The following is a 25,089-nucleotide window of genomic DNA, read 5'->3' on the forward strand; positions in this document are numbered from 1 at the left end:
TCTTAACAAGCATGCAAAGTTTCATGGAGATCAGACCATAGGTGGCGCTATAACAGTAGAAAAGGTCTCAAAACACAAGATTTATATGGTAAATGGCCTCAAATTGTTTGAAAATGCACATATATTCACTCAAAAACACTAAATCTTCATATCATATGATAGATCTCCTCATTCTGAACAACTTTGCCTCTGGGACCAATGTTGTCAATAAAGCTGTTAATTAAATATTCAAGATTATTTAAAAAAGTTACTTTGGCATACTTGTGATACAGTTTAAGCTGAAAATCAATAAAACCACTGAAGTACAATTCTCTAGACTCTGAAGGTCAATAATTATCAAAAACATGTTGAACAATTGCATTTGGGCAACTATAAACCGGTCATTTTATAATATGTTCTTTTCATAGTGCACACAAAGGCCTATTAATACAATCAGAAAGCCCACAAATTATCAAAACTGTGTAAAATAATGCATAATTTCATTCTAAACAAGCATGCAACATTTAAGAGAGATTGGGCAAAAGAAAAATAACAACACTATAACAGTTATGTTTAAAAACACAGTGTTGTTTGAGTAAATGCAATTTATAACCACTAGATGGCAGCAGAAGACCACTAATGGGGTCATTCAGCTAGTATTGTTTTTATGAATTCATGCCACAACATTAATAAATTAACTGTTATAACATTTTAAATCTCATTGAATTGACGTTTTCCATTTTGTTCATACAGATGTATCAGTTTTAACAATTTTGCCACATTATGATTAAAGTTTAACCTGAAAATGACATCTAAACTCTAAAAAAGAGAAGACTTGCAATAAGTTTACTGTCACCTATCACTTATTTCAAATACCTATATCTGCAACAAAAGGTGTGTGTGTGTGTGTGTGCATATGCTTATAGAGTATACATATATTAGTCTAATCATTTACTTTCAGTGTGTGTGTCTGTCTGTTAGCCTGTTCTCCATTTTGGATGTGTTTAAATGTCATCCATGCATCCAGGTTGGCTCTGACCACCCCAGAGACCTAAAATGCTTGAACCCCGATAAATGCTGCTTGCAGCTTTAATTATTAGGGGTTCAAGCACGCAGTGCTGAAACCCTATTGTATTTGTTAGGATTTTTATTATTATTATTAGGGGTTCAAGCACGCAGTGCTGAAACCCTATTGTTTTTGTTAGGATTTTTATTATTATTATTATTATTATTATTATTATTAGGGGCCAAGCACTGAAGGTGCGTAGGCACCTATTGTAATCGTTGGCGTTATTATTATTCTGCTTCTTCTTCTTCTTCTTCTTCTTCTTCCGCCGCAAGTCTATGGCAGCCCATAGAACCGATTGCGGGAAAGTTGTATAATTTGGCACACTGATAGAGGACAGTCCCAACATTAACTATAGCAAATTTGAAGTCTCTATCTCCTACTCTCTAGCGCCACCACTTGTCCAAACTTTTAATGTTTGTATGCTAATAACTTTTGAACCGTAAGCCAGAAAATGGAAATTCTTTTTTCCTCTGAATCCTTGGCTCATGCCAAGTCGAATGAACCCCAAAATTCAAAAATCGCAAGGTTTAGTTTTTTCGCTATTTTCAATTATTCGAAAAACCTACTTTTTCGAACTCGTCCTAGACGGTTAGTCCGATTGCCACGAAAATTGGCTCAGATCATCTTCAGACCATGCTGGCAAAAAGTTATGGAATTCAAGTTGATTCGTCCAACTGTTGTCAAATGACATGTAAACAAATTTTACGAAAAGCACGCAAACATGCACGTGAGGCTATATCCCGGCAACGGTTTGTCATATTGAGACCAAACTTGGTGTGTGTTATAACAAGCATGAACTGAGACTACCTGCAGTGTTTCGACACAGCGCCACCTAGTGGTCAGGAGATATGAAAAATGCATATTTTGGCTTATAACTACTGAATGGTTTGGCCAAAAATCACACAACTGGTCTCTTTAGATTCAGTGAGTCATGTCGAGTCAAATGATATCCAATTTTCCTGTGTCGGCCATTTTAGGCGTCGGCCATTTTGAATTATGATTTAAAATGCTGTATTTTTTGAACGCAGCATCGTATCGTTTCGCAAATAATTACAAAAATATTCGGCTCCATGCCCTGAAGGTACTCAAAAAGTTTGGTGGCAGCGCCACCTTGTGGCCAATAGTTATAATGAAATATCACATAAATGCTAATAACTTTTGAATAAATTAGTCTATTAAAATTAAAATGGTCTCGCTATATTCTGTGGGTCATGCCGAGAGCATTGATACCAATTATGTGAAAATTGGCCATACTTCCTGTCCGCCATTTTGCTTAATGTTGAAAACCTACTTTTTCGAACTCCTCCTAGACCGTTAGTCCAATTTTCACCAAATTTGACGTGAATCATCTTCAGACCATGCTGGCAAAAAGTTATGGATTTCGTGTCGATATACGAAACAGTTCTCATTTAGCGCATCAACGAATTTGCTGGAAGGGTGCCAACATGCATTTGAGGCTGTATCTCTGCAACGCTTTGACATATTTGCACCAAATTTTGTATGTGTCATCGCCACCTCACACTGACCATGCCACAGAAATTTGGTGACAGCGCCACCTATTGGTCAAGAGTAATAAACCATTCATTAACCATGAATAATTACACTTCTAAAAATGCTAATAACTTTTTATTGCATTAGTCCATTCGAATGGAACTGGGCTCAAAATATTCCCTGGTTTATGCCGATAACATAGATACCAAATATACCATAGTAAGCTGAACTTCCGGTCCGCCATTTTGATTTATGTTGAAAACCTACTTTGTCGAACTCCTCATCAACCGTATGTCCGATTTTCACCAAATTCGAATCAAATGATCTTCTGACTATGCTGACTCAAAGTTATGGCTTTTGAGTCGATAGACAAAACCGTTTTCGCATACCACATCGACGAATTTGAGGCACAATGAGAAAATGACACTTGAGGCTGTATCCCTGGAATGCTTTGGCATATTGACACCAAACTTTGTGTGTGTCATTGAAAAGTCACACAGAGTACACCAAATTGATTTTATAACAGTGCCACCTATTGGTCAAGCTTGATAAGCCAAGTAATCATGCTACTAGAGGTGGTATTATGATTTTTTTTTTGCCATTTCAATTACAATAATTCCAAAATTGCTGTTATTGCTCATTAATGAATTTGGTGTGATGCTTCATGCGATGCTTAGCTCCTACATTTGCCGTTGGAGTGCTTGGCCCCGTAATTGCTGCTTGCAGCTATATTTATTATTATTCTTCTTCTTCCACCCCAAGTCTATGGTAGCCCATAGAACCGATTGCGGGAAAGTTGTATAATTTGGCACACTAATAGAGGACTGTCTGAACAATAACCGTAGCAAATTTGAAGTCTCTAACTCAAACTCTCTAGCGCCACCAATTGTCTAAACTTTCAAAAACTTGATGCTAATAACTCTTGAACCGTAAGCCACAAAATGAAAATTCTTTTTTCCTGTGATTCCTTGGCTCATGCCGAGTCGAATGGACACCGAAATTCAAAAATCGCAAGGCTTAGTTTTTTCGCTATCGTCAATTGTTCGTAAAACCTACTTTTTCGAACTCGTCCTAGACGGTTAGTCCGATTGCCACGAAAATTGGCTCAGATCATCTTCAGACCATGCTGGCAAAAAGTTATGGAATTCAAGTTGATTCGTCCAACTGTTGTCGAATGACACGTAAACAAATTTGACGAAAAGCACGCGGACATGCACGTGAGGCTATATCCCGGCAACGGTTTGTCATATTGAGACCAAACTTGGCGTGTGTTATAACAAGCATGAACTGAGACTACCTGCAGTGTTTCGACACAGCGCCACCTAGTGGTCAGGAGATATGAAAAATGCATATTTTGGCTTATAACTACTGAATGGTTTGGGCAAAAATCACACAACTGGTCTCTTTAGATTCAGTGAGTCATGTCGAGTCAAATGATATCCAATTTTCCTGTGTCGGCCATTTTAGGCGTCGGCCATTTTGAATTATGATTTAAAATGCTGTATTTTTTGAACGCAGCATCATATCGTTTCGCAAATAATTACAAAAATATTCGGCTCCATGCCCTGAAGGTACTCAAAAAGTTTGGTGGCAGCGCCACCTTGTGGCCAATAGTTATAATGAAATATCACATAAATGCTAATAACTTTTGAATAAATTAGTCTATTAAAATTAAAATGGTCTCGCTATATTCTGTGGGTCATGCCGAGAGTATTGATACCAATAATGTGAAAATTGGCCTTACTTCCTGTCCGCCATTTTGCTTAATGTTGAAAACCTACTTTTTCGAACTCCTCCTAGACCGTTAGCCCAATTTTCACCAAATTTGACGTGCATCATCTTCAGACCATGCTGGCAAAAAGTTATGGATTTTGTGTCGATATACGTAACGGTTCTCATTTAGCGCATCAACGAATTTGCTGGAAGGGTGCCAAAATGCATTTGAGGCTGTATCTCTGCAACACTTTGACATATTTGCACCAAACTTTGTATGTGTCATCGCCACCTCACACTGACCATGCCACATAAATTTGGTAACAGCGCCACCTATCGGTCAAGAGTAATAAACCATTCATTAACCATGAGTATTTACACTTTTTAAAATGCTAATAACTTTTTAATGCATTAGCCTATTTGAAGGAAACTGGGCTCAAAATATTCCCTGGCTTATGCCGATAACATAGATACCAAATATACCACGGTAAGCTGAACTTCCGGTCCGCCATTTTGATTTATGTTGAAAACATACTTTTTCGAACTCCTGATCAACCGTATGTCCGATTTTCACCAAATTCGAATCAAATGATCTTCAGGCTATACTGATTCAAAGTTATGGATTTTGAGTCGATAGACAAAACCGTTTTCGCATACCACATCGACGAATTTGAGGCACAATGAGAAAATGACACTTGAGGCTGTATCCCTGGAATGCTTTGGCATATTGACACCAAACTTTGTGTGTGTCATTGAAAAGTCACACAGAGTACACCAAATTGATTTTATAACAGTGTCACCTATTGGTCAAGCTTGATAAACCAAGTAATCATGCTACTAGAGGTGGTATTGGTGTTTTTTTTTTTTTGCCATTTCAAATACAATAATTCCAAAATTGCTGTTATTGCTCATTAATGTATTTGGTGTGATGCTTCCTGCGATGCTTAGCTACTACATTTGCCGTTGGAGTGCTTGGCCCCGTAATTGCTGCTTGCAGCTATATTTAGGGGCCAAGCACCGAAGGTGCGAAGGCACCTATTGTGTTTGTTGGCGTTATTATTATTATTCTTCTTCTTCCACCCCAAGTCTATGGTAGCCCATAGAACCGATTGCGGGAAAGTTGTATAATTTGGCACACTAATAGAGGACTGTCTGAACATTAACCGTAGCAAATTTGAAGTCTCTAACTCAAACTCTCTAGCGCCACCAATTGTCTAAACTTTCAAAAACTTGATGCTAATAACTCTTGAACCGTAAGCCACAAAATGAAAATTCTTTTTTCCTGTGATTCCTTGGCTCATGCCGAGTCGAATGGACACCGAAATTCAAAAATCGCAAGGCTTAGTTTTTTCGCTATCGTCAATTGTTCGTAAAACCTACTTTTTCGAACTCGTCCTAGGCCGTTGCACCGATTGTCACGAAAATTGAATCAGATAATCTTCAGACCATGCTGGCAAAAAGTTATGGAATTCAAGTTGATTTCTCAAACCGTTTCCGAATAGCTCATGAACGAATTCTTGGAAAAGCACGCAAACGTGAACGTGAGGCTATATCTCCGCAACGGTTTGGCCTATTGAGACCAATCTTGGTGGGTCTTATAACAACCATTCCCTGGGACTACCTGCAGTGTTTCGGCGCTGTGCCCCCTAGTGGTCAGGAGATATGAAAAATGCATGTTTTTGCTCATAACTTCTGAACGGTTTTGCCAAAAATCACAAAAGTGGTGTCGTTAGATTCAGTGCATCATTCCGAGTCGAATGATACCGAATTTTCCCAATTCGGCCATTTTGGGCGTCGGCCATTTTGGATTTAGTTGTAAATTGCTGTCTCTTAAGAATGAAGTTCCGTATCGTTTCGCAAATAATTACAAAAATGTCCGGCTCCATGCCCTGAATGTACACAAAAAAATTGGGGGCAGCGCCACCTTGTGGTCAATAGTTATAACGATTTTTTCGAAAAATGCTAATAACTTTTGCATACATTAGCCTATTGTAACAAAGCTGATGTTGATAGATTCCTTGGGTCATGCCGAGAACACCGATACCCCATTTGTCAATTTTGGCAAAATTTCCTGTCCGCCATTTTGATTCATGTTGAAAACCTACTTTTTCGAACTCCTCCTAGACCGTTGCTCAGATTTTCACCAAATTTGATTTGGATCATCTTCAGACCATGCTGGCAAAAAGTTATGGAATTTGTGTCGATACACGTAACCGTTTTCAATTAGCGTACCAACGAATTTGCTGGAAAGATGCCAAACTGCATCTGAGGCTGTATCTCTGCAAAGGTTGGAGATATTTACACAAAACTTAATATGTGACATTGTCACATCACATTGACCACGCCACATCATTTTGGTCACAGCGCCACCTATTGGTCAAGAGTAATAAACCAATCAATAACCGCTAATTATTACATTTCCAATAATGCTAATAACTTTTGATTGCATTAGCCTATTATCATGAAACATGTCTCAAAATGTTCCTTGGGACATGCCGACAACATACATACCAATTATGTCATATTAAGCAAAACTTCCTGTCCGCCATTTTGATTCATGTTGAAAACCTTTTTTTTTAAACTCATCCTCAACCGTTTGTCTGATTTTCACCAAAATTGAATCAGATCATCTTCAGACCGTGCTGACAAAAAGTTATGGATTTCGTGTCAATAGACGAAACCGTTTTTGTACAGCGCTGCTTCAGATGTCAGGCATCTTCACAAAATGAGTCTGAGGCTATATCTCTGCAAAGCTTTGTTGTAATTAAGCCAAACTTGTGTGTGCCATTGTCTAACATGGAGAATAGGCTCACAGACACTCACACACAGAAATGAAATGGTTCAACTATTATATGAATAATCAATAAGCATGATTACACACACACACACAGAGAAGTACATGCCCACACATTTTGTTGTATGTAGATATTTGAAATAAATTATAGGTGACACACAACTCACAGAAAGACTTCTTTTCTTACATTTCTATGTCAGGTTTCATTGCATTCATATTCTGACATAATAGTAAACATTTGATATACATGTATGAATAAATTGTTGAACTTTCACTCAATGTGATCTTAAATGCTTGAACAGTAATATTAAATAATAGTAATATATATTTTTCTAGATGAATCAATCATCGAGACAATGAACTGTAATGTTTTAGTCTTTAGTGAGCCCATTAGTGGTCTTCCAGTGACATCTAGTGGTCGTAAAGGCAATTTATCATACAACACTGTCTCTTTAACCTTTATAACTGTTATATGTTGTCTTAATTTCATTCCAAAGAAGCATACGCAATTTATGTATAATTTCACAGTCTAGATAATAGTACTGCACTGATTTTAAATAACCTAGATATGGCTGACAGTAAAAGAATAGAACAGAATTACAGACACACACAAACATGAAATGTTTAACATTTGACATTGTCACATCACATTGACCACGCCACATCATTTTGGTCACAGCGCCACCTATTGGTCAAGAGTAATAAACCAATCAATAACCGCTAATTATTACATTTCCAATAATGCTAATAACTTTTGATTGCATTAGCCTATTATCATGAAACATGTCTCAAAATGTTCCTTGGGACATGCCGACAACATGCATACCAATTATGTCATATTAAGCAAAACTTCCTGTCCGCCATTTTGATTCATGTTGAAAACCTTTTTTTTTAAACTCATCCTCAACCGTTTGTCCGATTTTCACCAAAATTGAATCAGATCATCTTCAGACCTTGCTGACAAAAAGTTATGGATTTCGTGTCAATAGACGAAACCGTTTTTGTACAGCGCTGCTTCAGATGTCAGGCATCTTCACAAAATGAGTCTGAGGCTATATCTCTGCAAAGCCCATTAGTGGTCTTCCAGTGACATCTAGTGGTCGTAAATGCAATTTATCATACAACACTGTCTCTTTAACCTTTATAACTGTTGTATGTTGTCTTAATTTCATTCCAAAGAAGCATACGCAATTTATGTATAATTTCACAGTCTAGATAATAGTACTGCACTGATTTTAAATAACCTAGATATGGCTGACAGTAAAAGAATAGAACAGAATTACAGACACACACAAACATGAAATGTTTAAACTACTATATTAATACTCAATAAGCATGCTTAAACCCACACACAGATGCACACATTTTGTTATATATATAGATAATTAAAATAAATGATGGGTGATAAAACCTATTGCAAGTCTTCTGTTTTTATGGGCTTCTATGTCATTTTTCAGGTTTCATTGAAATCATAATCTGGCATAATTATAAACATTAGATATATCTGTATGAATAAATTGGTAAAGTTTGACTCAATGTGATCTGAAATGCTTGAACAGTAATATTAAATAATAGTAATATACATTTTTTCTAGATGAATCCCTCAACAAGCCCATAAACTGTAATGTTTTAGTCTTTAGTGAGCTCATTAGTGGTCTTCCGGTGACATCTAGTGGTTATAATTGCAATTTTTTATTCAACACTGGGATTTGAAGCTTTATGAATATTACATTGTTCTTTTTTACCTAATCTCTGTTAAATTTTGCATGATTGTTTAGAGAAAATACAGATCTAATGCATGTGTGATTATATTACCCCTTTTTTTTTTGCAGTTTAATGCCATTCACAACAGAAATCTTTTGTTTTTTAGGCCTGTTTAAATGTTATCTAACCAAAGGACAAAATACAACATATTTTATTAAAGTTATTGATCTAGAGAGTCCTGAGAATATTACTGCAGTGGTTTGATCAAGACTGAACAAAAAACCAGGTGACCCAAAACATTCAAATTCGTGGACCAATTTTATGAAAAAGGCTATAAATCGGGAACAAAATGAGATATCTTCACCAAACTCAGAACTCATATGCATGAACAAAAACTTTAGTCAAATTATTTTTTTTTTCCATATCTGCCAATTGGTGGCGCTACAGGATGAAAAAAAACTAAAATGGCTATAACTAAGCAACCGCTGATCCAATCAACTTGAAAATTGGTATGGCCCAATGTGGCACAAGTGCTCTATGAGGAATTTCACTTATCTTAAAAAACATGGCCGCCGTTGGCCAAACAACTTTAAGCACCTATTTGACAAGGTTAATGGAAGTCGATCGGAACGAAACTCGGTGGGCATGTTCGAGTCATTGCCCTAAAGGTCTGTAAGTATTTTGAAAGAAATTGCCCACAACATTGTCAACTCCCACAGAACACAACAAAGCGATTTGATTACAGCGCCAACTATTTTCCAAAAATGATAATGCATCATTTTACTGGCTGTTTCAATTACACTCTTCCAATAATTGCTTTTCTTACTCGTTGCATTTGGTCTGATGCTCCATGCCATGCTTAGCTCCTCGCTGTGGAACTTTTATTAACGATTTTCAGCCATTTCAATTACAATCATGCAATTATTAATTTCATTATTCATTGTTGCATTTGGTCTGATGCTACATATGCTTAGCTCCTGATGTTGCCGCTGGAATGCTTGGCCCCGTGATTGCTGCTTGCAGCTATATTTAGGGGTTCAAGCACGCAGTGCTGAAACCCTATTGTATTTGTTAGGATTTTTATTATTATTATTATTATTATTATTATTATTCTCCACTAAAACTGTTCGTGCAGCCCAAACCGTAAGGCCTAGAAAGCTGAAATTTGGTCAGAATGTAGTAGTCCGGCCTTCTTGTCAGATACCGAGTCTCGACCCAATCGGCCTAACGGGGGCGCTACAGCGCAAAAAACTAAAATTTTGGACATTTTTGGCCGTAAATCGTAAACCGTTAGCCGTAGACTCAAAAACATGGCATTGTTGCAATCCTTGGGTTAGCCCGAACAAAAGTGCACGGCGCCTTTTTGGGGTCTACGACGCACCGTTTTCTCGCAAAATCGAGCTATATCCGAAACCTACTTTTGCGAACTAGTCCTAGGATTTTCAACCAATCAGAACCAAACCAATTCATAAATATTCCCTGGACACTCAATATCAATAATTATCAAAAAAAAGTTGAAATTTCAATTCTTACGCGAAACAGTACACCAAAAAGCGTCTATGCTAACGTTAGCCAAATGCTATTTTGACTATAACTCTTGAACGGAATGAGATATCTTCACCAAACTCGGTACACATATGTATGAGCTCAATCTTTGGTCAAATAAAAAAAATTGCACATCTCTACCACTTGGGGGCGCTATAAGATAGAAAAAACACATAAATTGCTATAACTAGGCAACCGTTGGCTCGATCGACTTGAAAATCGGTATGCAGTGTCTTGGTCTGAAGGGGCACAAGTACCTATGAGTACATTTGCATATCTCAAAAAACATGGCCGCCATTGGCCAAACAAATTTAAGCACCTATTTGAAAGGGTTAACGGATGTTGATCGGAACGAAACTCGCTGGGTACGTTCGACTCATGAACCTTAAGGTCTGTAAGAATTTTGAAAGAAATCGGCCACTAGTTGGCGCTAACGAGTTTTATGGCTCTGTAATCACGTGGTGTTTCACATATCAACACAATATGCATATCATTTGATAGATCTCCTCATAATGCACAACTTTGCCTCAAGAACCATTGCTGTCAATCAAATCGTTCAATTGTTATTCACAAATATGTTAAAAACCTACTTTTGCGAACTAGTCCTAGGTTTTTGGCCCGATCGGAACCAAACCACTGCAGTAATATTCTGTGGACTCTCTAGATCAATAATTATTAAAAAAATGTTGAATTTTGTCCTTTGGTTAGCTGTAAAGGGGTAATATAGAAAAAGGGGTGTGGCCAAACATACCCCAAAGCCTATAAAGCCTAAACGAAAACTCAAAACTTTATGAAACTCAGTGAAATCATGTAACAGGTTACTCTTAACAAGCATGCAAAGTTTCATGGAGATCAGACCATAGGTGGCGCTATAACAGTAGAAAAGGTCTCAAAACACAAGATTTATATGGTAAATGGCCCCAAATTGTTTGAAAATGCTCATATATTCACTCAAAAACACTAAATCTTCATATCATATGATAGACCTCCTCATTCTGAACAACTTTGCCTCTGGGACCAATGTTGTCAATAAAGCTGTTAATTAAATATTCAAGATTATTTTAAAAAGTTACTTTGGCATACTTGTGATACGGTTTAAGATGAAAATCAATAAAACCACTGAAGTACAATTCTGTAGACTCTGAAGGTCAATAATTATCAAAAACATGTTGAACAATTGCATTTGGACAACTATAAACCAGTAATTTTATAATATGTTCTTTTCATAGTGTACACAAAGGCCTATTAATACAAACAGAAAGCCCACACATTATCAAAACTGTGTAAAACAATGCATAATTTCATTCTAAACAAGCATGCAAAATTTAAGAGAGATTGGGCAAAAAAAAAAAAAAAAAACACTATAACAGTTATGTTTATAAACAGTGTTGCTTGAGTAAATGCAATTTATAACCTCTAGATGGCAGTGGAAGACCACTAATGGGCTCATTCAGTTAAGTTGAACAGCACTGTTGAAAGGATTCATGAATTCATCCCAAAACATTAAAAATGTAACTGTTATAACATTTTAAATCTCATTGAGTCAATGTTTTCCATTTTGTTCTTACAGATATATCAGTTTTTACTATTTTGCCACATTGTGATTACAGTTTAACCTGAAAATGACATCAAAACTCTTAAAAAGAGAAGACTTGCAATAAGTTTCTTGTCACCTATCACTTATTTCAAATACCTATATCTGCAACAAAATGTTTGTGCATGTATATGTGTGTCTTTCTGTGTGTGTGTGTGTGTGTGTGTGTGTGTGTGCATATGCTTATAGAGTATACATTTAGTAGTCTAATCATTTACTTTCAGTGTGTGTGTCTGTCTGTTAGCCTGTTCTCCATTTTGGATGTGTTTAACTGTCATCCATGCATCCAGGTTGGCTCAGACCACCTCAGAGGCCTTAATGTGCTTGAACCCCGGTAAATGCTGCTTGCAGCTTTAATTATTATTATTATTATTATTCTCCACTCAAACTGATCGTGCAGCCTAAACCGTAAGGGCTAGAAAGCTGAAATTTGGTCAGATTGTAGTAGTCCGGCCTTCTTGTCAGATACTGAGTTTCGACCCAATCGGCCTAACGGGGGCGCTACAGTGCAAAAAACTAAAATTTTTGACATTTTTGGCCGTAAATCGTAAACCGTTAGCCATAGACTCAAAAACATGGCATTGTTGCAATCCTTGGGTTAGCCCGAACAAAAGTGCACGGCGCCTTTTTGGGGTCTACGACGCACCGTTTTCTCGCAAAATCGAGCTATATCCGAAACCTACTTTTGCGAACTAGTCCTAGGATTTTCAACCAATCAGAACCAAACCACTTCAGAAATATTCCCTGGACACTCAATATCAATAATTATCAAAAAAAAGTTGAAATTTCAATTCTTACGCGAAACAGTACGCCAAAAAGCGTCTATGCTAACGTTAGCCAAATGCTCTTTTGACTATAACTCTTGAACGGAATGAGATATCTTCACCAAACTCGGTATACATATGTTTGAGCTCAATCTTTGGTCAAATCAAAAAAATTGCGCATCTCTGCCACTTGGGGGCGCTGTAAGATAGAAAAAACACATAAATGGCTATAACTAGGCAACCGTTGGCTCGATCGACTTGAAAATTGGTATGCAGTGTCTTGGTCTGAAGGGGCACAAGTACCTATGAGGACATTTGCATATCTCAAAAAACATGGCCGCCATTGGCCAAACAATTTTAAGCACCTATTTGAAAGGGTTAACGGATGTTGATCAGAACGAAACTCGCTGGGTACATTCGACTCATGAACCTTAAGGTCTGTAAGAATTTTGAAAGAAATCGGCCACTAGTTGGCGCTAACGAGTTTTATGGCTCTGTAATCACGTGGTGTTTCACATATCAACACAATATGCATATCATTTGATAGATCTCCTCGTAATGCACAACTTTGCCTCAAGAACCATTGCTGTCAATCAAATCGTTCAATTGTTATTCACAAATATGTTAAAAACCTACTTTTGCGAACTAGTCCTAGGTTTTTTGCCCGATCGGAACCAAACCACTGCAGTAATATTCTGTGGACTCTCTAGATCAATAATTATTAAAAAAATGTTGAATTTTGTCCTTTGGTTAGCTGTAACCGGGTAATTTAGAAAAAGGGGTGTGGCCAAACATACCCCAAAGCCTATAAAACCTAAAGGAAAACTCAAAACTGTATGAAACTCAGTGAAATCATGTATCAGGTGACTCTTAACAAGCATGCAAAGTTTCATGGAGATCAGACCATAGGTGGCGCTATAACAGTAGAAAAGGTCTCAAAACACAAGATTTATATGGTAAATGGCCCCAAATTGTTTGAAAATGCTCATATATTCACTCAAAAACACTAAATCTTCATATCATATGATAGATCTCCTCATTCTGAACAACTTTGCCTCTGGGACCAATGTTGTCAATAAAGCTGTTAATTAAATATTCAAGATTATTTTAAAAAGTTACTTTGGCATACTTGTGATACGGTTTAAGATGAAAATCAATAAAACCACTGAAGTACAATTCTGTAGACTCTGAAGGTCAATAATTATCAAAAACATGTTGAACAATTGCATTTGGACAACTATAAACCAGTAATTTTATAATATGTTCTTTTCATAGTGTACACAAAGGCCTATTAATACAAACAGAAAGCCCACACATTATCAAAACTGTGTAAAACAATGCATAATTTCATTCTAAACAAGCATGCAAAATTTAAGAGAGATTGGGCAAAAAAAAAAAAAAAACACTATAACAGTTATGTTTAAAAACAGTGTTGCTTGAGTAAATGCAATTTATAACCTCTAGATGGCAGTGGAAGACCACTAATGGGCTCATTCAGTTAAGTTGAACAGTACTGTTGAAAGGATTCATGAATTCATCCCAAAACATTAAAAATGTAACTGTTATAACATTTTAAATCTCATTGAGTCAATGTTTTCCATTTTGTTCTTACAGATATATCAGTTTTTACTATTTTGCCACATTGTGATTACAGTTTCACCTGAAAATGACATCTAAACTCTTAAAAAGAGAAGACTTGCAATAAGTTTATTGTCACCTATCACTTATTTCAAATACCTATATCTGCAACAAAATGTTTGTGCATGTATATGTGTGTCTTTCTGTGTGTGTGTGTGTGTGTGTGTGTGTGCATATGCTTATAGAGTATACATATATTAGTCTAATCATTTACTTTCAGTGTGTGTGTCTGTCTGTTCTCTATTTTGGTTGTGTTTAACTGTCATCCATGCATCCAGGTTGGCTCAGACCACCTCAGAGGCCTTAATGTGCTTGAACCCCGGTAAATGCTGCTTGCAGCTTTAATTATTATTAGGGGTTCAAGCACGCAGTGCTGAAACCCTATTGTATCTGTTAGGATTTTTATTATTATTATTATTATTATTCTCCACTCAAACTGATCGTGCAGCCCAAACCGTAAGGCCTAGAGCGCTGAAACTTGGTCAGATGGTAGAAGTCCGGCCTTCTTGTCAGATCCAAAGGCTCGCCCCAATCGGCCTAAAGGGGGCGCTACAGTGATCAAAAATGCGTTAGTGCTAATAACTCCTAAACCGCTTATCATAGAGCCAAAAATTTTACATTTCCGGAATCCGTGGGTCATGCGAAATTAAAAACGGTCACTCTGATTTTGGGTCTAGGAGGCCTCGTTTTTTCGCAAATTTGACGTATGTCCAAAACCTACTTTTGCGAACTAGTCCTAGGTTTTTCGCCCAATCTGAACCAAACCACTGCAGAAATGTTCTCTGGCCAGGGAATATCAATAATTATCAAAAAAAAGTTGAAATTTCGACTCGCTGTCGTAATGGGATGCCAAAACGTTCGAAAGTCGAGGACCAATTTTACGCAACAGGCTATAACTCGTGAAAGAAATAAGATATCTTAACCAAACTTGCTACACATTTGTAAGACCTAAAACTTTGGTCAAATAAAAAAAATTGCACACCTCTGCCACTTGGGGGCGCTATAAAAAGAAAAAACACATAAATGGCTATAACTAGGCTACCGTTGGCTCGATCGACCTAAAAATTGGTATGCAGTGTCTTTGTCTGAAGGGGCACAAGTACCTATGAGGACATTTGCATATCTCAAAAAACATGGCCGCCATTGGCCAAACAATTTTAAGCACCTATTTGAAAGGGTTAACGGATGTTGATCGGAACGAAACTCGCTGGGTGCGTTCGACTCATGAACCTTAAGGTCTGTAAGAATTTTGAAAGAAATCGGCCACTAGTTGGCGCTAACGAGTTTATTGGCTCTGTAATCACGTGGTGTTTCACTTATCAACACAATATGCATATCATTTGATAGATCTCCTCATAATGCACAACTTTGCCTCAAGAACTATTGCTGTCAATCAAATAGTTCAAATGTTATTCACAAATATGTTAAAAACCTACTTTTACGAACTAGTCCTAGGTTTTTTGTCCGATCGGAACCAAACCACTGCAGTAATATTCTGTGGACTCTCTAGATCAATAATTATCAAAAAAATGTTGAATTTTGTCCTTTGGTTAGCTGTAAAGGGGTAATTTAGTAAAAGGGGTGTGGCCAAACATACCCCAAAGCCTATAAAACCTAAACGAAAACTCAAAACTTTATGAAACTTCGTGGAATCATGTATCAGGTGACTCTTAACAAGCATGCAAAGTTTCATGGAGATCGGATCATAGGTGGCGCTATAACAGTTGAAAAAGCCTCAAAAACACACATTTTCAATAGAAAATGATCACAATTTGTAGGACATGTTCATACATTCACACAAACACTAGATCTTCATATCATATTATAGATCTCCTCTTTGTGAACAACTTTGCCTCAAGGAGCGAAGATGTCAATCAAATCGTTCAATTGTTATTCACAAATATGTTAAAAACTTACTTTTGCGAACTAGTCCCAGATTTTTTACCCGATCGAAACCAAACCACTGCAGTAATTTTCTCTGGACTCTCTAGATCAATAATTATCAAAAAAAATTTGAATTTTGTCCTTTGGTTAGCTTTAACTGGCTAAATTAGAAAAGGGGCGTGACCAAAATACCCAAAAGCATATAAAACCTAAACGAAAACTCAAAACTTTATGAAACTTGGGGAAAACATGTAACAGGTGACTCTTAACAAGCATGCAAATTTTCATGGAGATCGGACCACAGGTGGCGCAATGACAGTAGAAAAGGTCTCAAAACATAAGATTGATATGGTAAATGGCCTCAAATTGTCTGAAAATGTTCATATATTCACATAAACACTAGATCTTCATATCATATGATAGATCTCCTCATTCTGAACAACTTTTGGGATCAATGTTGTCAATAAAGCTGTTAATTAAATATTGAAGATTATTTAAAAAAGTTACTTTGGCAAAGTAGTCCAAGGCTTTAAGCTGAAAATCAATAAAACCACTGAAGTACAATTCTCTAGACTCTGAAGGTCAATAATAATCAAAAACATGTTGAAAAATTGCATTTGGACAACTATAAACCAGTGATTGTTTATATGTTCTTTTCACAGTGTACACAAAGGCCTATTTATAAAAACAGAAAGCCCACAAACTATCAAAACTGTGTAAAATAAAGCCTAATTTCATTCTAAACAAGCATGCAAAATTTAAGAGAGATTGGGCAAAAAACATTACACTATAACAGTTATGTTTAAAAACAGTGTTGTTTGAGTAAATGCAATTTATAACCACTAGATGGCAGCGGAAGACTACTAATGGGCTCATTCATTCTAAGTAAAACACTATTGTTCCAAGCTTTCATGAATTCATGCCAAAATGTTAAAAAAATTAACTGTTATAACATTTTAAATCTCATTGAGTCAATGTTTTCCATTTTGTTCATACAGATATATCAGTTTTTACAATTTTGCCCCATTTTGATTACAGTTTAACCGTAAAATGAATTTTGTACTTTGGTTACCTTTAAAGGGGTAATTAAGAAAAGGGGTGTGGCCAAACATACCACAAAGCCTATAAAACCAAAACAAAAGCTCAAAACTTGGTGAAATCATGTGTCAAATGACTTAACAATCATGGACAGTTGAATGGTGATCGGACCATAGGTGGCGCTATAACAGTTTAAAGGCTTTAGAAACACAATATTTCTATGCTAAAAAAAAAAAAAGCTCATATATTCACACGAACACTAGATCTTCATATCATATGATACATCTCTTTATTCAGAACAAGTTTGCCTTTGGGACCAATGCTATCAATCAATACTTTACTAGCTATGAAGAATAAAAAGAGCATGTGTCTATGTTTGGATTACCTTAAAGTGCAGATACAACCACTAGATGGCAGGAAATATTCACTCTTTAATGTTTGGTTTAATGATGTAGTGACATTTAGGTCATTATTTCATTTAAAATCACATTTAGTCAAAGCTCTCAATTTACCACTTCATAAAGACAGAAAGAATATTATAAAAAGGAAAATCCAGCAAGCATTTTATTAGTTCAAATTTATATCATGTACAAAAAAGCCTATAACTTCTAGTAGAAAACTGGAAACTTTATTAAATTGCATAAATTCATGCATTATATTATTCTAAATAAAAATTGAGAATCTTATGGAGATTGGAGAAAAATTAACACTGTGACAGCTATAAAGGTTTAAAACCTCTAAAGATGTTTCCCAGACAAAGATTAAGTCTAGTTCCAAAAGTCTAGTCCTTTCAAATAAATGAAAAACAGTGAACAGGCAAGTGTTAGTATTAATTGGTCAGTTGCATATTTCCATAATATGTTTATTGATATTTTTAAACTGTTGTAAAGAAGTACATTTAAAACAAGTCTCCTTATACAATATCACAATTTATTTAACACAATATCTTTGCACAATTCATAGCATTTGTTTTTGTAGAAAAACAAACAAATTATCATATGAAATAAACAAATATTTTAATATGATATTGGCAATAAATAATTTATATAGTAATTATAAACCCTTATGTTTTTCAGTTTAAAGGAGATATATACAGCAATACATAAAATATCCCCATTTTATTTAAATAGTTTTTAAATTATTTAAAAAGTAGCTTATAAAAATTTACATTTATTAGTTTGTTCATTCATTCATTCATTCATTCATTCATTTGCTTAATTCAATTCAATTCAATTCAATTCACTTCTATGACTTCTGTTAATAGATATGCTAGAAAACTATGACCCATTAACACACTGCATGAAAAATGATAAATGATACGTAAAAAAAATATAATAAGAGTAAATACAAAATAATGGTTGTTAATTATTGGAAACATTTAAAATTACAGAATTGTGAAATAAAATTAAATAAAACAAAAACTAAAAAAAGTAATAAATAAAGAAATAAAATTATTTATACATTCATTCATTGAATTTCAGTTGGTTGTATGTTAAATTCTGAAATATTGTGAATAGAACCCAAAAACCCTAAAGTTATACAAGCCAGTGTGCAATACAGAAGGTACAATAGAAAGTAAAATAATTACAATCCTTTTTCATACATGTAAGTAAATCAGGGTTATAGCAGTTTAGAGTAAAGGATAACATGTCACTGGTGTTTGCTGTGGATATGAGGTAGCAAGAATGCACATACTTCATTTTCATTTAGACATCTAGATAATACCAACACCACAGAATATCTGTGCTACTTGTCTTTTCAAGTAGGTTGCCTTGAGGTGAATGGTGTCAGGTGTAGTTCCAGGTCTACAGAGTGCATTTATGGAGCAATAAACAATAGTTTCATCCAATTCAAATAGAGTTTTAACTAAGATAATCAAAAAGATCACCATTTTACAAAGTCCAGGACAACAGAATTTGACATTAATGCCAGTATAAGAGCACAGTACTATGTTGCTTTCTACTGATGAGATCCAAGATCATAAATCTAAAGCTCCAGCCGGTGCAAAGTCAATAAAACTGGACAGAGAAAAATTGTAGTATCATCCCATGAATGTCAGTTGGTGTTGAATTGAGGCATACAGACGATAGTCAATATTTGGTGTTTACAAAATGAATCCATGAAAGCAGCCTGCCATTAGTTACTTGGCCAAAGATGTCCATGGTGGTGTATCAAAAGTTCTGTGCAGTCAAAGCATTCTTTCTTGCGTAGTTATCCATGCAGTTACATTGAATAGAATGTTGTCATCATTGTGAACGTGCTGTGGTGTACCTGAGGATAAGATTTTGATTAGGAAAAAAATTATTTCTCACAAATGTTATATTTTTAAATGTTTTAAATGAGTAAATAGTCAATTTAACTATAATATGTAATGATTTAAGACATTATGTTTCAAATATAAACATTGCAAAATGCTAAATGTTTTTTTACATTATATCAATATAATAAAACTCATCATTATGTTAAATGATAAAAATCATCTTACCTCTTTCTCAATATTTTCAGTGTTGATGAGGATGAAGCTGCAAATATTTCATATTTTTATCATTTTGCTACAAACTATTTTTACTGTACATAATTTTTTTAAACAATTCATTAGGAATTTCATTAGCAGTAACAGTATAATAAAGTTTGCATATACATTCATGGTAAAAGGACATTGCATAAACATTTTGTACAACAAAAATATATGAAAGAAAAAAATGAATGAATGAATGAATGAATTAGTAAATTAATGAAAAGTACTGATAATATAATAAAAAACAATCATTTATATGCACACACACAAACACACACACACACACACACACACACACACACACTTATATTAACAGCTAAATATTATAATTGCAATTTCAGTATGAAAACATTCAAGGCCTTAACACCCAGTAAATGTACAGTGCTACATACTGCCTTCACATGCTATCGGAAATGTCCTACCTTTTCATTTGAAGAGAAAATCATGACCTGTTCGTGTTTATGTATTTTGATGTGTAAAACAATATGAATTTTGTTGGTAGACAAGATGATTTTTTGCTTATTTGTTGTTTACAAAATCTTACTGATTGATACTTTGCTACTGAAGACATTTACTCAATATTATATTGGTTTTAAATTTTCAACTAGGAAATGTATATTTCTTCTCATTAGTGGCATGCACAGGCCTACTTAGGGAACAGAACAAACTCAGGTATCTCACAGTTAAAACGGCATTTACATTATAGAGGCGCCTTGATAGTACCAAAACAGTAATTCATAAAAAGAACTTAAAGAGGACAAAGATAGATGTCAGTCAAGTACCATTCAGGTGGCATCACATATGAATAAGAAACACATATTACAATTATTAGTTAGGAAGACAGACTCAGGTAGAGCTAGTAGTGAAATTGGGTACTGAGTTTGAGGCCAATCCTTTTAAAGCAGCAGTTCTTAATCTTGTTCATCTTAAATCCTACTACAAAATTGTGAATTTTATTGTGCAGAGCAGGGGTTATGTTTGCCTGAAAATTCTGAAGACAGATTAAATTGGTAGAGCAATGAACACTTTATACGAAGCATGTCAGTTGAAACACTGTTCATATATGCAGCTGTTTTGTAACATTCTTGTGATTTGAATCATTTTTGATAAAAAACTGACACATGCAAAATATGTACAGTGGGGGTCACAAACAGCTGGGATGTCCTTTATAAACAGTATGTGCATATGCCTAAATCCAAGTCAGCATTTATATTTGTAGGAGCATATGTACACAGTTTTTCTTTTATGAGTATAGCAGGTTTTTGAAAATGTAAACTGCAAATTTGACAAGTAATCATAAGATTAACTTTAGGAAGATTTCTGTACACATTTTATAAATGAGGCCTCAGAATTAAGAACCGCTGATTTAGAGAGAGTTTGGTGCACACCACTAATTCCGATAGCATGTGAAGGCAGTATGTTTCCCCACAGAGGCCGTCCACATTTAAAATTCACCTCTGCATCCCCCCTCCCCCCATCTTGTTGGACGATTTGATTATGCTAACCATTTAAGCACAACACAATCATGATAGCTGAAGTAAGTGGGCATAATATCAATCTTTATTTTATCCAAGTCAATGTCTTTCACATAAACATGATCAATTAATGTATTATTTTCAGTTGTTGGTTTCTCAACAATTTGTGTGAAACCAAAATGTTGCATAAGATGATAAATGCTTGAATAATTGAAAATGTTTTCATTGAAATCTCCTAGAATTATTTTCCCACCTGGTAAGCAGTTAATTTCATGAACTAAGTTAGTCAACATTTCTTGAAACAAGGCAATGTTATATGATGGCGGTCTATATACAACTGCCACAGTTGTGTCCAGATGTTCTATTCTGCACGTCATACATTCAATGTTCATGCATGGTAAATCCATTAAATGAACTTTGACTTTTTCTTTGTGATATATTCCAACACCACCACGATTTTCCTCTTTTAGTTTCGCAAAAACATCTTGACTTGTGTCATATGCAGCACTACGTGTTTTTCCATGGAAATAGTACCCATCAAGACTCACTTCATTCTCCACATTGTTTGATTTCAACCATGTCTCTGTTACACATATCATATCTGCTTCAAAGTATCTGTTATCTTGGCGAATATCTAATTTATGTGGGATTAATCCTTCAACATTGTGTAACATAATTCTGTATTTGAAAGTTTCTGTTGATTCACATGGAAGAATGAATGGAGGCATATTCTGTAGTGCTTGCTCAATGTTATCCTTCGCAAAAATAACGTTTTCTTTGAAATCTTCAATGATGAGTCCATCAAGAGAGGTCACTCGACTTAATGCTACATACGCTTGTCCTGCAGCAAATATCTTTTTCATTGAAACAACAGCTTTGTCAACTGTTAAGCCTTGTACTTTATGAACTGTGCAAGCCCAAGCTAATCTGATAGGATACTGCCTTCTGACACCACCATCATTGGTTACTTTCTCTTCTTCAGGTTCAATTGGTGTTGCTTTTTCCAGTCCAGGTTTTAAACACGGATGTTTGGCTCTTGCTTCTTTACCAACTTGGTCATTGTCAAATTCAATATATATTTTTGAGGGAAATGTTTCATTATCATCATAACAGAATTCTTTAATTGTGCCAAAAATTCCATTCACAAGACCGTCTGAAACATTAATATTTTTTATAAGCATTATTCGAGCATCAGTAGCTAATTCAAGGGATTTTTCTAAACAGCTGTTATGAACTTTGAAATGATGCCCATCTTTTGTTTGCATTCGGCCAGTCTTAGCATTTCTCTCAAAGTCTTGTGCTTTTACAGTAACTGTGTCTGAGCATAATTTATGCAGCATATGTATGTTGTGTACATCAACTTCACTGTTTGTTGCATAAATGTGAATGTCTGTACTTTCATCACCATCACCTGTTTCACATTTTTTAAGCATAGTAACATCATCTTCACGCATTGGTTCATTCTTTTTACGTGACCTTAAACGATTTAGTAATTCAGCAAATTCTTTGTCCTTCTGCCTCATGATCTCTGTGAGTTCAACAAAACTAAAGTGAGTTTCCCAAAGATTCACGCTGTTCACTGGTTCAGTATAAAGTGGTTTTCCTTTGACGGGAGAAAGTTGATAAAAATCTCCAACTGCTATTACTGAGACTTTTCCAAATGCTGAATAATCTCCTGTTTGTTTGATTTGTCTCAATCTGCCATGAATATATGCCAAAAGTTTATGATCAACCATTGAAATTTCATCAATTATTAATATTTCCAATTTTCCCAATTTTGCTCTCAAGGAATTAATTTTTTCATCTCCAAGTGGCTGATATGGCAATGTAGCATTCATTCCAATAGAGAAAGTTGAATGTATAGTTTTTGCACTAATGTTAAAGGCACTGACACCGGTCGGAGCTGTTAAGAGCACATGTGTCTCATCTGGATTTTCTGATAACTTTGATAGAATGCGAGAGGTTTCATAATGCATAGCTTTAATCAACACTGACTTTCCAACTCCTCCAGGCCCAGATATGAACACATGAAATGGTTCTGGGTTTTCACCTTGTACTTTTGCTAGACACCACTGTCGCACTTTATAAAAGATTTGTGACTGTTTCTCATTCAAAGAACGCAGCAAACACATTGCATCTTTCTTTGTCATAGCACAAGGATTCTTTTCTAATGTGAATCCATGAACATTTGGTAATAGATCAGGAATGACATCATCACCTTCCTCTGTTTCTATTGGTTGTTCTTTTCTAGTATCTAGACATTCTAAACGCTCAAGTTCTGCTTCTGGACAGATTTGGGCCCAAGCGTCTTCCATCGGTCCATGTTGTTCTAAGTCATCTTGAGCTTTTTGTATTGTCTCTGCTTCTTTTTCAAATTTTGACCTGTTTGTGTCGACTATGATTTTCACTGACTCAAGTTCATCATTATACAATGTGACAAATCCAGTCTCATAAAACTCCTGATATGAAGTGAAATTTGGTGGTTTCAGTTGATTTTGCAAAAAGTGAGGCAAAAATAATTCCAAAATACTTTGATAATAATTTTCAGGATTTTTAGTTGGTGAAAAACGAGCATATCGTACGACTGCAAAATCTGTCCGAGTTCTTTTTCTCACAAACCCCATGTCATTTTCCAGTTTTACTCGGTCTGTGCATGACTTTTCAGATTTGGACAGAACTCTGTATTCTGATGCAAAGGACGCTAAACACATTTCTGTAAATTCTTGAGTTTTTGGACGAGCTCTGTATCTGTCTGTGATGCTTTTCATCCATATTTCATCATTGTCAGTTTCTTCCTTTTCAGCCTTTTTATTTATGATATTTAAAGGTAAACTCATTTTTACTGTATTAATACCAGTTGGAATAAAAACCACTTTCCTCGATCCTTCTTTTAATCTCATATTAGTCAAACGATAAATGCTCTCTTGGGCAGACACTTCTCTATTGTGAAGAAAAACACTTCCAAGTTTTCTTAAAGCTTGTTTTGCATCCATATTGCCATCCTTGTGTGCTTCTTTCTGTGCATTTGCCAGCAGCAATCCCATTTCTCTCTCTGCTTTTGAAATGTAGGAAATGATATACACTATGCAAGAGTAAGCATCAACAACAAACTGTATGTCCATGTTTGCATTCCAGCATTGCAAGAGATCTTTATTATACTGATTTACCCACACATCACTTGGTTTCCTTTTCAGCACAACATTTGTTTTCTTTGTCATTTTGTTATAAGCGCATTCAAATATCTCTTGATTTATACCAATAGATGCAAACATAGAGTCGACAGAGTCAAAGACAGCATCAGTGTTCAGCAAACATTCTCTTACTCTTTTCATTATAGATTCAGCTAAATCTTTTGATATATCATTAGAATTCTTTCCCTTTTTGTCTTTACTTTTACATTGTCCATCATCTGTTGTTTTTTCATTCTCATCAGTTTGTCTGTTTCTTGTAATGAAAGTATTTTTGCTAGGTGGACGTGGAAAGTTAAATCTACATGTAGTGCCTTTCTTTCTACAAGTTTTTGCATGTCTTTTGCTGTGTTGTTGGACAGTGCTCACAATTTCATGCATTTCTGTTTCCTCTTCAGGTGGCATTTCACAAGTGACATAACGATCAACAAATGCTACAACTTCATCATCATCCTCTCTGTCGACTTGTGGTGCATTTTCAACCCAAAACAGACAATGTGTGTGAGGTGATCCACGTTGTTGAAATTCAATTCGATAGAAATAATCTATTATTTTTCCAATGGGTTGAGCTGGTGACATAATCACATCTTTCAGAAAACAGTGGAATCGATGATCAAACATTCTGGCAGCAGTTACTGGGTTTCGTTTCAGCATCCCACATCTATCAGACCAATTCAGTTCATCAATAGGAGTTT

The 25,089-nt window shown here is 35.5% G+C and overlaps 1 long non-coding RNA gene across 2 annotated transcripts in view; it reads left to right on the forward strand.

Annotated features, from left to right (window-relative positions):
- LOC127963480 (uncharacterized) overlaps positions 1-16,269 on the forward strand; it is a 45,691-nt gene extending 29,422 nt beyond the window's left edge. The window contains exons 3-4 of one of the 2 annotated variants that reach the window (XR_008154829.1): positions 874-1,006; positions 14,570-16,269. This is a non-coding gene — a long non-coding RNA (uncharacterized LOC127963480). Of the gene's footprint in view, positions 1-873; positions 1,007-12,179; positions 12,780-14,569 lie in introns of those variants that run through there. The other variant, XR_008154828.1, reaches the window with a different exon arrangement.
- Positions 16,270-25,089: the final 8,820 nt, after the last annotated feature.

Source organism: Carassius gibelio, chromosome B8, assembly GCF_023724105.1.
Source record: "Carassius gibelio isolate Cgi1373 ecotype wild population from Czech Republic chromosome B8, carGib1.2-hapl.c, whole genome shotgun sequence".
Lineage (NCBI taxonomy): Eukaryota > Metazoa > Chordata > Actinopteri > Cypriniformes > Cyprinidae > Carassius > Carassius gibelio.